Here is a 15,516-nt window from a genome sequence, read left to right on the forward strand (position 1 = left end):
ATATACTGGCGGCCAAAAGTTTGGAATAATGTACAAATTTTGCTGTTTCAGAAGGAAATTGGTACTTTAATTCAACAAAGTGGCATTCAACTGATCACAAAGTATAGTCAGGACATTACTGATTTAAAAATACAGCACCATCACTATTTGAAAAGTCATTTTTGATCAAATCTAGACAAGCCCCATTTCCAGCAGCCATCACTCCAACACCTTATCCTTGAGTAATCATGCTAAATTGCTAATTTGGTTCTAGAAATTCACTTGCCATTATATCAAACACAGCTGATAGCTATTTGGTTCATTAAATGAAGCTTAACACTGTCTTTGTGACTGGCATGTCCTAAGATCAATATTAGGTCAAAAATGGCAAAAAAGAAACAGCTTTCTCTAGAAACTCGACAGTCAATCATTGTTTTGAGGAATGAAGGCTATACAATGCTTGAAATTGCCAAAAAACTGAAGATTTCATACAAAGGTGTACACTACAGTCTTCAAAGACAAAGGACAACTGGCTCTAACAAGGACAGAAAAAGATGTGGAAGGCCAGATGTACAACTAAACAAGAGGATAAGTACATCAGAGACTCTAGTTTGAGAAATAGACGCCTCACATGTCCTCAGCTGACAGCTTCATTGAATTCTATCCACTCAACACCAGTGTCATGTACAACAGTAAAGAGAAGACTCAGGGGTGCAGGCCTTATGGGAAGAATTGCAAAGAAAAAGCCACTTTTGAAACAGAAAATCAAAAAGAAAAGGTTAGAGTGGGCAAAGAAACACAGACATTGGACAACAGATAATTGGAAAAGAGTGTTATGGATCTTAACCCCATTGAGCTTTTGTGGGATCAGCTAGACTGTAAGGTGGAATCTGTTATCTCTGATCCAGTTCGTTTGCTGACTTCCATGGCTGCAGCATGCAGTGTTGTTTGCCTGAAAACTTGTTCAAATCTGGCAACCCGGCGGTGTCTAAATACTATTTGTGAATGGGCAGTGGGCAGGATCAAACAGGCCAAAACAAACAGAAATTCCGGCCCGGAATGGAAACTTCAAAGTAGAATATTATCTGCCAATATTAGCCTTTCACAGATATATCGGTATCGGTGTATATGTTTACCAATATGCGAAGATAAGAAAACTTTTTTTACCCCAGACCTTTGATGTTTAAGTCAAAGGTCTGGCTACGTGAGACTACCAATAGGGTTGCTTTGTGAGTTGTGACATGAAGCTAAAAGGCCAAAGTATACTTGGCACGTCTGCGTTGCTGATCGCTCCGCGCACAGTATGCATGATGTTAGTCTAATGCTGTCTCAAACTCATCCAATACAATAGTTTTTGGGTGAGAACACACCAAAATGTTACTCCTTTTTCACTTGAAATCTTCAGCAGTCTCTTTGATCTGAAGATCATGATCTGAAGCTTAATTACACTTCCTCACGCATGACGCATACGAAGAGCACGTGCACGTCAACAGAGTTTTTCAACATGTTCCTGCATTGAACATTTTTCGGTTGCCGCTGAAGCGAAATTTCAGGCAACCGAAGCTAATTTTATGATATTCATGTTGCTCAATATGCTTCTCATGTGGAACGCGGATGTGCGCGGGACAACTGAAGACTGATATCGCGTGAGTGTCGCGCGATCCACCGAGAATTTCTCGTGCGAGTGATGCGCTCTTCTCTATCCTACTAATGTATTTAAGGAGCACACGCGTGCCTCAACTGGGCTTCCCTTGATATGTGAGCTACGGTAACGGGATAGCACAGAGCGGATCACATGCACGAATGAAAAACCTAATGTGACCTATTCGAATTCTATACAAGAATTTTCTATTTTAAAGCGCTATGGAGCAATTCAACCATTTCAAGATAAGACAGCACTGACATTCTGAACAGCATTGATGAGGGAAAGAGAAAACATTATGCTCACACTGCCCTTCACCAGCAACAATTAGAAGACTTTTCACATCTACACATCAACACCCTTACTAACATTTATCACCGTAAACTTGAATAGAATTTTTCATTACATTACAACTGTGGCAGTTGTATTAAAAAATTAACTTTTTAAATGTGTCAAGGCTATTATTTTTTTTGCAGTTTATTTTTTAAGAAAGATTACCTAACTAACCGCTGAGGAGATAACTATGGTAAACAAAAGTGCAAGTAGGCTACAATGTAGAATAAAAGTCTGGACCTTTATAAATTATGAAGAAAGTCATGTAATTGTGTAATACGTTTCCTGTTCTAATGAATGAATGAATGTTGCATTTATGATGATGTTTGATATTAGGAAACTGACTTGGCTTCAGATATTCCTAGAATAACAATGATTCCTAAATCATTAAGAGTGATAAAAGAAAAGAAATATCTGGTAAGGAGTAGGAAACAAACATATTTACTATAAGCACCGTACCTAATAAGTCAAGTGTTTTACTTATAAATATTATAACTAGCCATAGAAATACAATTTTTTAGATTAGTTTGATTTCCCACAGCACCTTGAAGTAAAAAAAAAAAAAAAAAAAAAGTTTCTAGATGCTCAGATGATACAAATAAAATAACATTCATTACAAATATGAAATGCAACAACATATCTTAAATATTGAATCGCAATTATGTAAATAAAAAAAAAAAAACTGCATCATCATGAACTTGTTGACCACCACCGAAGACCATTTTTGACCCAGGAAAAACCCTGATCAAGCACGAGGAAGAGTAATATACCCCAGTCATGAGATGTGCAAGTATACCAACTGAATGAGAACTCTTGTTACATGTAAAGATCACTATTTAGCATGACAAAAGCACCAATTACAGGGACAGCCCCTCCGAAGCAAAATTTAATAAGCACTGTGGTGACAAATGTAGACCTGTGTTGATCAGTGGTAATAAAACAGGTCTGGTCAGCCCTACATCTCACTGTAGCTGCAACCTTAGTGCTGGCAGATCATTCACAACTGAATCACAAAAACTATAAAGTTAATTCTATTAGCTTGCTTTGACTAAACGTTAATAAATAGAGCAGGCCTTTACACTCACTGACTGCTGCTACTTCTAGTTTATCTGTACCCACAATCACACAAACACAAATGTAAACAGACACACACTTCTCTGAATGGGCTTTCCTCATGTGGTTGATGTGTGTCACGATATTGGCCTTTCTGCTCAATGCTGACATAAAAACCATAATCTCAAGTCCCCCAACGGCCTCTCTCTCTCTCTCTCATACACAAACATACACATCATCATGTAAGACGAGTATGTCACAACTAGGGCTGGGAATTTCCACAGACCTCCCGATTCGATATTGCAACAATATTTCCTAGCCGATTCGATGTATATTGCGATATTGCAATTCTGTAAGTATTGAGATTTAATGTTTTGATATAAAAACTTCTTAAAAAGATAAAAAAAAACTTTAACTCATTTACCTCAAAAAGAAGAACAGTTGTGTCTGAAATGACAATTGTTTCATTTGCAAAACTACCAATTTAAAACTTTCAATCGACCAGTCAGTACATTGTTTGAGCTAGGCGACTGGTGCAAAGGAACCCTTGTATAAGGCTGCAACAAATAAATATATGCAATATATTTTTTACTTAAACTAATTTTGTTATTTTAGAATATAAAATAACATATTACCATATGGCTATTACTATTATCATAATGATAATTTTGCAACATAAAAATGGAGGCTAAAGAATAATCAGGCTGTATCCTGAGATCCTATACAACATTCTAATAGACAACACTATTCTTACAAACTGCTCCCAGATGACTGACAGAGAAAAATAAGTGAGAACTCACCATTTGTGTGTGTTCCGCAAGACGGGAACGCATTGCGCGCCAAAGTGCAAATGAACTTCTGAACAAAAAAGCAAATCAGACATGCTCGTCGCCGGCATTTCTTTCGTCTGTTCTTCAAAAAGTAATCAGGTGTGTTGTTAGATTATAAATATTGCAGGGGCACGATGTGTAGTTCACAGCATCCAACAGTTTGAGAAGCCTTTTTACAGCTAAACTTTTTATTAAAGCAGTGTCAGACAGAATCTGCAGAATGACTTCTTCCAAATACTCTCCACAACACCTCTAAAAATAAACTTTTGGATTCTGCATAATAACAGGAACATTGATCACAGCAGAGGATTTTGACGTCCGACAGTGAACAAATGGCACTTGATGGCTGTAACAGCGGTGCATTAAAAGGACTACATGTAAAGAATTAAAGAGACAAAACTTCTCAGAGAGAAAACATGTTATGTGGAACTCTGCACAAATATAGCTAACTAAATATTTATCTATTAATCACTGTAGCATTAAGATAAACATGTATTTTTTATTAAATAGATTTTTTTTATTTTATTTCACAACAGTTGAGTTGCGAGTCTATTCTGCATTTTTAAATTTAAAACAAGGTCATAGTGTTCTCAAATACATTACAAATATAACAAGCAAAATTAAAAACATTAAAACTAGAAAACAAAACAGCAATCCTCAGTCATTTTACTACAAAAAGAGAGGCATCCTATTCACCTCCTTCCTTCCTGTCTCTCATTGAGTGATTTACACAAATATATTTTACTGTGCTGTGCATGCACGTATGTGTGTGTGTGTGTGTGTGTGTGTGGGGGGGGGGGGGGGGAGAAGATTCAGTAGTGCTGGAATGTTTGGAGCTCTGAGGATGAACAAAAAGTCTGTCATCCTGAAGGGTTTGACAGGCCCAGTGTAGACCCACACATACACATGAACAAACATGCATTGACAAATCAATCACACATCTTTCATAGAAAATTATACTAGTCTGTTCTGTGTTCCAGAGACAGACCACTTCTTAAATTAATATTCCAGATTATTTTCGATGTAACATCTATGTACTGCTTGTGTAGGCACAATGTCGATCACCACAGACAATAATTGCAACTTGTCCATCAGGGTGTATAAACGAACAGGACACGTGTTTACAGTAATACGCTCATAATGAAAGCCTAAAATGAAACCGGGATGCAGGGTTTAAAAACAGACATGTAAAAGCATGTATTTCTGTTAAAGCACTTAAAATGTGTGATATCCAAATCATCCTTGGGACTACTTTACTAGATGAAGGCACTTCTGGTAATGCACATCCCATGGGGTTGACGATTGCACAAATCCAAGTTAACAAAACATGGCTTTATGAGTAGTTATGTCAAAATCATTCCTAGTATCTTTGTGAAGATACCAAGCCAAAGTTACCTGGCTTACTTTTTAGTAGTGGTCGACCGATATATCGGCGAGGCCGATAAATCGGCCGATATTCTGACTTTCTTAATTATCGGCATCAGCCGCTATATTTTCCTGTTTGGCCATTTTTTTTTCTTGAGGGCACCGAAAATCACTTGCTTGCATGTGAAGCGACTGAGACATGTAAATGACCAGTCATGGTTCATTTTGTTGTTACTTGCCATCGTGTTACTACAATAATAGACCAGTGTGCAACACAGTCTCATTTAAACGGTCCACATATCAGAGCCATGGCAGACGCTTTTGAGCTCATAATGTTAAAGTGCTCGCCTGCTTCATTCTCCCTCTCTCCTCTACAGTTCCCTGTAACTTTTAACTGTCTTGTCTAATGATAAACAGCAAATATCAATAAAACGGAATGAATGCTTCATGAATCATCACAGCAACAACAATAAGGAGCACTGCAGCTTTCCCCACAGGAGCGAACACTTGTGGAGACACGTACACCAGGCGCGTGTGGCAGTGGACTCAATGCATATACAGCAGGTGAATGTTTCAAACAGCTAGACAGAGCGCAGTTAAATGGAACAGAATGCAGTATCTTCAAAACTGAACTTCAACTTAACACGCATATTAAAAACGCGATGGTTATGGCATCTCCTGTTAAGCCAGTCACGATTTGAAAACAGACGGTTCAGACAGTCACTAAAAAAACTGGTGCGCGCTTACTAAGATTACTACGGTAACCTGAAGGAAGAACAGACAGACACGCGTTGTGCACATTCTTTCATTGAACTGGGCAGCAAATCTTCACATAATGACAAAATAAGATGCATTACATTTTAAAGGTGCAATATGTAATAATTTTCATGTAATATTCACCTTTTTTTTTGCCAATGTGTGAACATCTTGTAACGCAACTTAAAACATTAGCCCTTCCCGGACTTCCTAGGTTGCCTATTAAAGCCTGTAGACTGATTTTCATGTGAAGGGAGCAGGTCGCTTTTGCAGGGAAAATCCAAAGGATGTGATGTTTATGCGCGCTCCCGAGAGCCTTGCCTCAGACAGTAATAACTTCTCTTCCGCTATTCGACAGCGACAACTGCAACACTAGGTAATGTTATCTTAGAGATGGAATCCAGCAAACATCCGGCTCCCAGCACAACACCGACTACTACACAATCTCAGAGTAAGCCAAAAAAAAAAAAAAACACATTTATCTAATGAATCCTGTCTGGCTAAGCGGGAATGTAATCGTGGTCGAGCGAAAACTAGAGTAAACATCAGCAGGACATTTGATTCCTGGAGGGACCTTCATTCGGTTTTGGGGATCAAAACCGACCCTGAATTGGCGTTCTTCTTATTGGACAGGTAAGCTTACATAACTGCAAAGCATGTGAAATATAGTGCCATAAGGATTGATCCGTGTCGTTTTAGCTAACTTGATCTTGCCTGCTTTCGCTGACAAACTGCAAGCTACCTTGCTTCGTAACTTTCAAATAATTTCAACGATCTTCTCTTTATACTCAAAGTCAGGTATACAGGATAAATTTAAGCAAATACACTGGCTTCTTATTCACAGTACAACATATACAAAACATTCAATAGTGCAACATAACAGTGCAGTGCAACAGTAAACTGGTATAGTTCGGTAGTATGTAGCTGTATGTGTGTATCAATATGTTAGCTGATAAGTAGTTTTAATTTAGTCTCAAAGTTTGTAGTAAAACAATCATAACAGTGTAATTTTAATTATGCCTCCTCATCTGTCAGCATGATGCCTCTTTGTACATTACGTCATTGTTTTGGACATTTGTCAGGCATGTATATATACAGTTATGTACGTGTCATTGCCCCTTGAGTACTCGACCAGTACGAGTAATTAGTCCGAGTACTGGAGTAGACAAAATTATAAAAATGCCCATCCCTACTGAATACAGCACCATTTTACTCGCTTTTGGCGCCCCCAGCTGGACATTTCACTGCAGCACGTAAATTTTGAGTTGCTAACATTTTGTCATGTTCACGTAAATTTCATGAGACCAGGATGGCTAGAAAGCATTTAAGAAAACAGACATTGGATGTGAACCACATGTGTATCCTGTTCAAATAATGTAGTAGCGCAGTACGAATCGACCGTTGAAGCTAACGTACCACCCTGCTCTTGCATCATCTAGTTGAATGAAAAACCACAAATGCTGTATTGATAATGAAACAGAAGGAAAGAGAGACAGCAGAAAAGGAGCAGGTTAAAGAAAGGAACAGAAGAAGAGATGGTGCAAATATTAGTTGCAAAGACCTGGAAAGCAAGTGAAATTAGAGAGAAAAGAGGAGATGTCTCCTTGTATGAGTGTGTCAGAGAGAGAGACTAGGCCTTCAGACAGAAGGGGAAACACATGCCTTGGCATGGATACAGACACCCACAGGCAAGCTCTTGGCTGACTGCCAACAGCATGAATGAACTCGCTTACCCCTCTCTCTTTCTCTTGCTCACCCTCCCTCTTTCAAATCACAGCACTTTGTCATGCTCACTCACTCCTAACTCTTTCTTCTCCCTTTCTAGGAGTGGCTGGCATTTATAAGGTCTCTTTCTTTATCTCAACCTCCCTCGTGCTACATCTCTCTTTCTACCTTTTTCCCCCTCTCGTTGTGGTGATAAACACAAAAACACATGGCTTGAAAGAACTGGAAAGAACCAGTGCTAACATTGCAGTGTATTTCTATACCACACACAATATAGGTTTGACATCTTTTGAGGCCTGGCAGTTCACACTAGCTGAGGAATGAAAAGCATTAGCTGATGAGTAGGGCTGGGCGATATATCGAATATTAATGATATAATCGATATAATTTTGCTGACGATGTAAAATTGACCAATATCGTGAATATCGCGATGATTTTAATGTGCTTTCATGTGGCCAGGAACTTTCATAAAGAGCGCATCAGTAGACTAATTTCACAATCCTTCAGGGCTGCACAATTAATCAAAACATCAAAATGGCAAGTTGGTCATAAGTGTTTATTATTCCACAAAAGGCTGTGATTTAAAGACAAACCGGTGACGCACTGATCTGTGTGCTTGGCGGCACTCTCAGATCAGTTCATGTGCATTGTGATATCAAAGTGATGCAGGTTCAAGCATTTGCGCAGTTCCAACATTAGTTACTGCAACAATATATTATACACATCTATTGAAGTAAATACTGCTGCACTTTTGGTGTCAAAATAAAAGCTCCTTGTGAAGTTGAAGTGAATTCGACAGCACATTCGGGGTCAAAATAAAGCCCCCAGGTGAAGGTGAAGTAAACAGGACAGAAATATATTACTTTTGTATAATGCAAATGTAATAATCAGAATAATAATGATTCAGCATTATATTATAATAATAAACCTGACATGTCCCACAGTAATGATTTAGTATTATGCAGTGTTCAGCTGGGGTTTCAAAAATAAGTCAGTGAAGTAGCCTTGCACACCTGGTTCATTTACAAAAATGTACAGTTGTGCTCAAAAGTTTGCATACCCTTGGAGAATTGGTAATATATGTACCATTTTTAAAGAAAAAATGAATGAGCAGGCAAAACACATCTTTTATTTCTTATGGGATTCATATTGAACTGTAGGTTATAACAGAATGGCACAATCATAAAACAAAACATGGCAACAAAGAAAAAAATGAAATGACCCCTGTACAAAAGTCTGCATACCCTTAGTTCTTAATACTGTGTATTGCCCCCTTTAGCATCAATGACAGCGTGCAGTCTTTTGTAATAGTGGTCTATGAGGCCCCAAATTCTTGCAGGTAGTATAGCTGCCCATCGCAAAATGCCTCCAAGTCATGCAAAGTCTTTGGTCATCTTGCATGAACCGCACGTTTGAGATCTCCCCAGAGTGGCTCGATGATATTAAGGTCAGGAGACTGTGATGGCCACTCCAGAACCTTCACCTTTTTCTGCTGTAATCACTGGAGGGTCAACTTGGCCTTGTGCTTAGGGTCACTGTCGTGCTGGAATGTCCAAGAGCGTCCCATGCGCAGCTTTCATGCAGAAGAATGCAAATTGTCTGCCAGTATTTTCTGATAACATGCTGCATTCATCTTGCCATCAATTTTCACAAGATTCCCCGTGCCTTTAGAGCTCACACACCCCCAAAACATCAGTGAGCCACCACCATGCTTCACAGTGGGGATGGTATTCTTTTCACTATAGGCATTGTTGACCCCTCTCCTAACATAGTGCTTATGGTTGTGACCATAAAGCGCTATTTTGGTCTCTTCACTCCAAATTACAGTGTGCCAGAAGCTGTGAGGCATGTCAAGGTGTTGTCGGGCATATTGTAACCAGGCTTTTTTGTGGCACTGGCGCAGTAAAGGCTTCTTTCTGGCAACTCGACCATGCAGCTCATTTTTGTTCAAGTATCGTCGTATTGTGCTCCTTGAAACAACCACACCGTCTTTTTCCAGAGCAGCCTGTATTTCTCCTGAGGTTACCTGTGGGTTTTTCTTTGTATTCCAAACAATTCTTCTGGCAGTTGTGGCTGAAATCTTTCTTGGTCTACCTGACCTTGGCTTGGTATCAAGAGATCCCCAAATTTTCCACTTCTTAATAAGTGATTGAACAGTACTGACTGGCATTTTCAAGGCTTTGGATATCTTTTTATATCCTTTTCCATCTTTATAAAGTTCCATTACCTTGTTACGCAGGTCTTTTGACAGTTCTTTTCTGCTCCCCATTGCTCAGTATCTAGCCTGCTCAGTGCATCCACATGAGAGCTAACAAACTCATTGACTATTTATACACAGACACTAATTGCAATTTAAAAAGCCACAAGTGTGGGAAATTAACCTTTAATTGCCATTTAAACCTGTGTGTGTCACCTTGTGTGTCTAACAAGACCAAACATTCAAGGGTATGTAAACTTTTGATCAGGGCCATTTGGGTGATTTCTGTTATCATTATGATTTAAAAAGGAGCCAAACAACTATGTGATAATAAATGGCTTCATATGATCACTAACCTTAAATAAAAGACCAGTCATATTTTCAGTCATATTTTCAAAATCAATGCCAAAATTTCACAATTTCTGCCAGGGTATGCAAACTTGAGCACAACTGTATTAGTAAAACTTTTGAAGGTAAATAATGCTTTTTATTAAACTACTATGTATCATTGCATATGAAATAAATATAAAGTGCATATCAATGACAATTACTGGATTTCATTCTCCCTTGTGTTTATTTAATGAAAAAAAAGTAAATATATTTTTAATGTCTTTCAAATATTGAATATAATTGGTTTTGATGAAATGGTTCCTCTGATATTAAAAAAAAGAAAACACTTTTGAGCCATTTCAGAGAAAATATATAATTATTGAGATATATCTTGAATATCGTCAAAAGGCTGAAAAATAGAGATATAATTTTTAAGACATATTGCCCAGCCCTACTGACTAGCCATGATCAGGTCCCTCCTGCTGGCCCAGTAATGTCAGAGACAGCATGAGGTGTGGTGGCTGTGTGTGTGTTCCCATCCATCTGCATCACCACTGACTACAGCACAACATCTCCCATAATCCCACTGCACCAAATGCCTCTTCAATCAGCACTGTCATTATCAACTATAATTTCCCACCTTCAGCATTTAAGCTTGAATGTTCAGTCTGGTTTTATTTTGACTCTGACACTTGCCATGAAGCATGTTGTGTAATTAGCACCACCACATTTAGACTGACAACATTTCTACAATCTAATTTCTGTCCTCTGAAGCCAGGCTGTATTTCATCCTCTGGTGGAAAAGGAATGTCTTTTGGCACGAATACACACTCAGACACACAGCTTAGCTCTTCTTCCCCTTTCTCTTCTATGATTGTTGAGTGAGCAGCGCATGTTCTATTTCCAAATAAAGCAACCCTTCAGGGCTTAATGAACAATATGCATTAATAAAAATAGGGGGGAAAAGATAAAAAAAAAAAAACCCTTTGGTAAATGAGCAAAGAAGAAGAATAAAATGTTCAGTAAAATAAATTTTCTCCAAAACACGAATTTTTGGCACCCCTAGAAATTCTTATGAGTAAAATATATCTGAAGTCTATTCCCATTAATATTTTACATTTTTTAGTGCACTTGGGTGACAAGGAATGACTTCAGCCATGACTTCCTGTTTCACAGGGGTATAAATATGAGGTAACACACAAGCCAAATTCCCTTAATCATCAATCACAGTGTGTTAGACTAAAGAATATAGTTCTGATGTGCGGTAAAAGGTTGTTGAGCTTCACAAAATGGGAATTGGCTATAAGAAAATAGCCAAAGCATTGAAAATACACATTTCCACCATCAGGACAATAATTACCAAGTTCCAATCAACTGGAGATCTTAAGACTCGGCCTGGAAAAGGACATGCGTATATATTGACTCCACGCACAGTGAGGAGGATTCAAGTGGCCAAAGAGTTTCCAAGGATCACAGCCGGAAAATTGCAGAAATTAGTTGGGTCTTGGGATCAGAAAGCTAAACAAAAAATATCAGACATCACCACAAGTTGTTTGGGAGGGTTTCAAAACAAAAGCCTCTGCTCTCATCCAACAACAAACTCAAGCGTCTTCAGTTTGCCAGACACTGCTGGAACTTCAAATGCGACCGGGTTCTATGGTCAGATGAAACAAAACAAAAAACACAAAAAAAAAAAAAGAGCTTTTTGGCAGCAAACACAAGAGATGGATTTGGCGCACATAGAGATGATGATGTACCCAATGGCCACGGTTAAATGTGGTGCTGGATCTTTAATGTTGTGGGGCTGTTTTTCTGCCAGAGTTCCTGGACATCTTGTTGGGATACATGGCATCACAAACTCTAACAAATACCAACAGATAAAAAATCTAAACCTGGCTGCCTCTGCCTGAAAGCTTACAATGGGCCCTGGTTGGATCTTCCAGCAGGACAATGATCCAAAACAAACATCAAAATCAACACAAAAATGGTTCACTGACCACAAAATCAAGGTTCTGCCATGGCCATCCCAGTCTCCTGACCTGAACCCCATAGAAAATTTGTGAGGTGAACTGAAGAGGAGAGTCCACCAACATGGACCTCTGAATTTGAAGGATCTGAAGAGATTTTGTATGGAGGAATGGTCTCAGATCCCTTACCAGGTGTTCTCCAACCTCATTAGGCATTTTAAGAGAAGACTCAGAGCTGTTATCTTGGCAAAGGGAGATTGCAAAAAGTATTGAATTAAAGTGGTGCCAATAATTATGGGCAATGCATTTGAGAAAATTTTTTTATTTAATAATGAGATATTTCCCATTTCAATTGTTTTACTTCAATTAAAGGTTAGATTTTTGTGCAAGAGCAGTTGTTTATTTCACCTTCACCAGGAGCTTTTATTATGAAATGGGAATGCAATGTTTGTTTGACAGTTATGATTGCATTATAAGTTTATAGCGGTTACTAATGTTTGGAATTGCACGAATGCTTGAACCTGCAGTACTTCACAATGCAGGTGAAACGCGCTAAAAACACGAGCCCATGAGCCCCGTTGCCCCCGCGCGTACACAGTTCAGCGCGTCGCCGGTTCATTCTGAAGCACACACAGACCATGTTTATCTGTCTTCAATCACAGTGTTTGGCAGTTAAATAATTACATATGATCATATCTCCATTTTGATGCCCTGAAGGATTGTGAAATTAGTCTACTGATGCACTCTGAAACTTAATGGCCAAAATAAAAGGTTCATTAAAATCATTGTGATATTCACAATATTGTTGACTTTTATATCGTCAGCAAAATCATCACAATTATATCGTGGGTATTCGATGTATCGCCCAGCCCTAGAAACGGCGGCTTCGAAATTCAAGTTCTCTTGTAGAAAAAAAAACTTCCACATATCGTCAAGTAATGTTTATCACAGACTAGGGCTGAAACAATTAGTTATCGTCGACAATCAAAAAATAGTCTGAAAAAATTTTAATTGTTGAATCGTCGTTTGATCTAATTTACATAACATGAGATCACATGAAACTCTAATGATGATGCACGAGATCAGCAATACACCTCGCGCCTGACTGAGGAGAAGAATTACACAGCTCACAGTCCAGATTCACTCTAAACTTTCCAAACAGCTTCAGGTGATGTAGATCGCAAAGTATGAGGGAATTATAATGCAAAAATACTATTAAAGTTCAAATTATAAGGAAGCTGGTCATCCGAAACTGGCATTTCTCTGTACGGTCTGCGCCTCTTCTTGCACGAATGTCCCGATCTAAGGGGGAGAGATTGAAACTGCAACCGGCTGATGCACACTCTTTCGCGGGGACGCTTGTCCCTCAGGTGCGCGCGCTTAAAGCAGCTAGATTATAACGTGATGGCTTGCGACTTATTGAATCATAATGTATGTCACTGTGCACTTCTTATCGTGAAGAAAATTGGCATTATGCAGCTTTATTAATGAGTTTTTTTTTTTTTTTGAGTTAAAGATGGATTGAAGTGAACACAAAGGTGAGAGAGGTAGTCTTCGCCCCATTATACACTGCAACAAAATACATTTTTGATTTGTTTTTGTTTTCCAATATAAATATCCAAAACTCCTTTAAAACAACGTACATTTACATTAGAAGCTATACTGCAGAAGAAAAAAAATTTTTATCTAAGAATGTTGAATATAATATAAAAAATACAAATATTTAAAAATATCTAAAAATCCTTTTTTAAAAAAAAAATTTTTTTAAAAATAAAAGATGCATTCACCTGAGAAGCAGCATATAAGATATTTAGATGTGCTTTTAGAGAATAGATCTTGATCAAGTATATTTTGTCATTACTGCACTCGCAGAAGTATAACCAAGTGAAAAAATACACTTATATTTAAGATACATTCTCTTAAAGCAAGTCTAAATACCTTATGTCGCTTCAAGTAAATGTATCTTGTTTTAAAAAACATTTTAGACAATTTTAAAAACAAGACAAAAACTCTTGATAACAACAGGATTTTTTGTAGTTATTTTTTTTTTTACCGAATTAAACTTGAATTCAGTGAATGTCATTTAGAGGTATTTTTAAAAGATGATTTTGTCCTCTATTATTAGCAAGCACGTTTAATACAACCTTTTAAGTCTCGCACAATCTGAATAGCCGGTTAAGAGCTAATGATTAATTGTTGCAATAAATCGCAGAATAGTCACTCTAATAATCATTAGATTAGTCGATTATCAAAATAATTGTTAGTTGCAGTCCTACCACAGACCTTATTTTACTCATAACTCCCATTATAAAACCCCATAGGAAAATCCTGAGAGAACCCATGGCCAATTAGACTTCCGGGTTCGCCTACAAATTGACGTCATGGCTGAACAGCTCTTATAGGCTGGGATAGGAGAAAGTATGGTATAATTTTTGAGTAGGTTGATTTTCTTGCTCTGTGAAAAAAGAAAACCTCACCTACCACTAACAATCTTTTTGGTGTTGTGTCTCCAATCAGCATTTTTAATATGAATTTAGGTCTATGGGGGCTTTCACACTGGGCACGTTTGCTGCGGTCCGATTCCAAGTGCAATTGTTCCCGGTGTCCCCCGCAGCTTTGGTCTGGTTTCACACTCACTTGATTCTATCGAACCCCGGTCCATTTGCGTTCATCTTACGTCATCACAAACACACATGGAGAACACAACGCGACTCATCCTTTTTTTTTGTTAATTTGGTGCCATTATGCACAGCAGAATGAACAACAACTGCGTATATGTGCGCTTCATGGTGTAACTCATCAGATGTCCAGGGAAAGGCGGCTTGCTCGCAAACAGCGTTTTTTGAGGAGACAGCTGATTGCAAGGAATTCATTTGCATCTTTGTTTACACTGCACGCTTACGCTCGTGTCCAAGGTGAAGTTATCGCCACTGTCATCTCCTATTATACCCTATATTTATAACCTATAATAGTGTTTATATATAGTATTTATAAGGTGTATAGATAGATAGATGTCGTCATTGGCTAAAACGCATGCACAGGTTACTTTACTTCCTGAACATGTGCGCACCCGAGTCCGAGTTGCTTTCACATTCACGCGAATCGCGCTAAATTTCCATTGCAACCGAACTCAGACCACCTCCTACAGGTAGTTTCGGGTTCGGTACCATGGTGCGCTCCCCTGTCCGCATGACTGCTTTCACATTAACAATTTTTCATGCGAACCGTGCGGTGTTTTGAACTAAACTGCCAGTGTGAAAGCACCCTATGCGTTGCTGTTAGAGAGAATAGGCCTTTAGACAGGGATGCTGTGTATGTGTTTACACACACTCGCATGCT

At 38.4% G+C, this 15,516-nt stretch overlaps 1 protein-coding gene across 4 annotated transcripts in view; it reads right to left on the bottom strand.

Moving 5' to 3' along the window:
* The window catches only part of LOC127424126 (nuclear receptor corepressor 2-like), a 164,937-nt gene that overhangs the window by 124,884 nt on the left and 24,537 nt on the right, over nt 1-15,516 (bottom strand). The gene's annotated exons all lie outside the window — the stretch shown is intronic.

Source organism: Myxocyprinus asiaticus, chromosome 33 (assembly GCF_019703515.2).
Source record: "Myxocyprinus asiaticus isolate MX2 ecotype Aquarium Trade chromosome 33, UBuf_Myxa_2, whole genome shotgun sequence".
In the NCBI taxonomy this organism is placed as follows: domain Eukaryota; kingdom Metazoa; phylum Chordata; class Actinopteri; order Cypriniformes; family Catostomidae; genus Myxocyprinus; species Myxocyprinus asiaticus.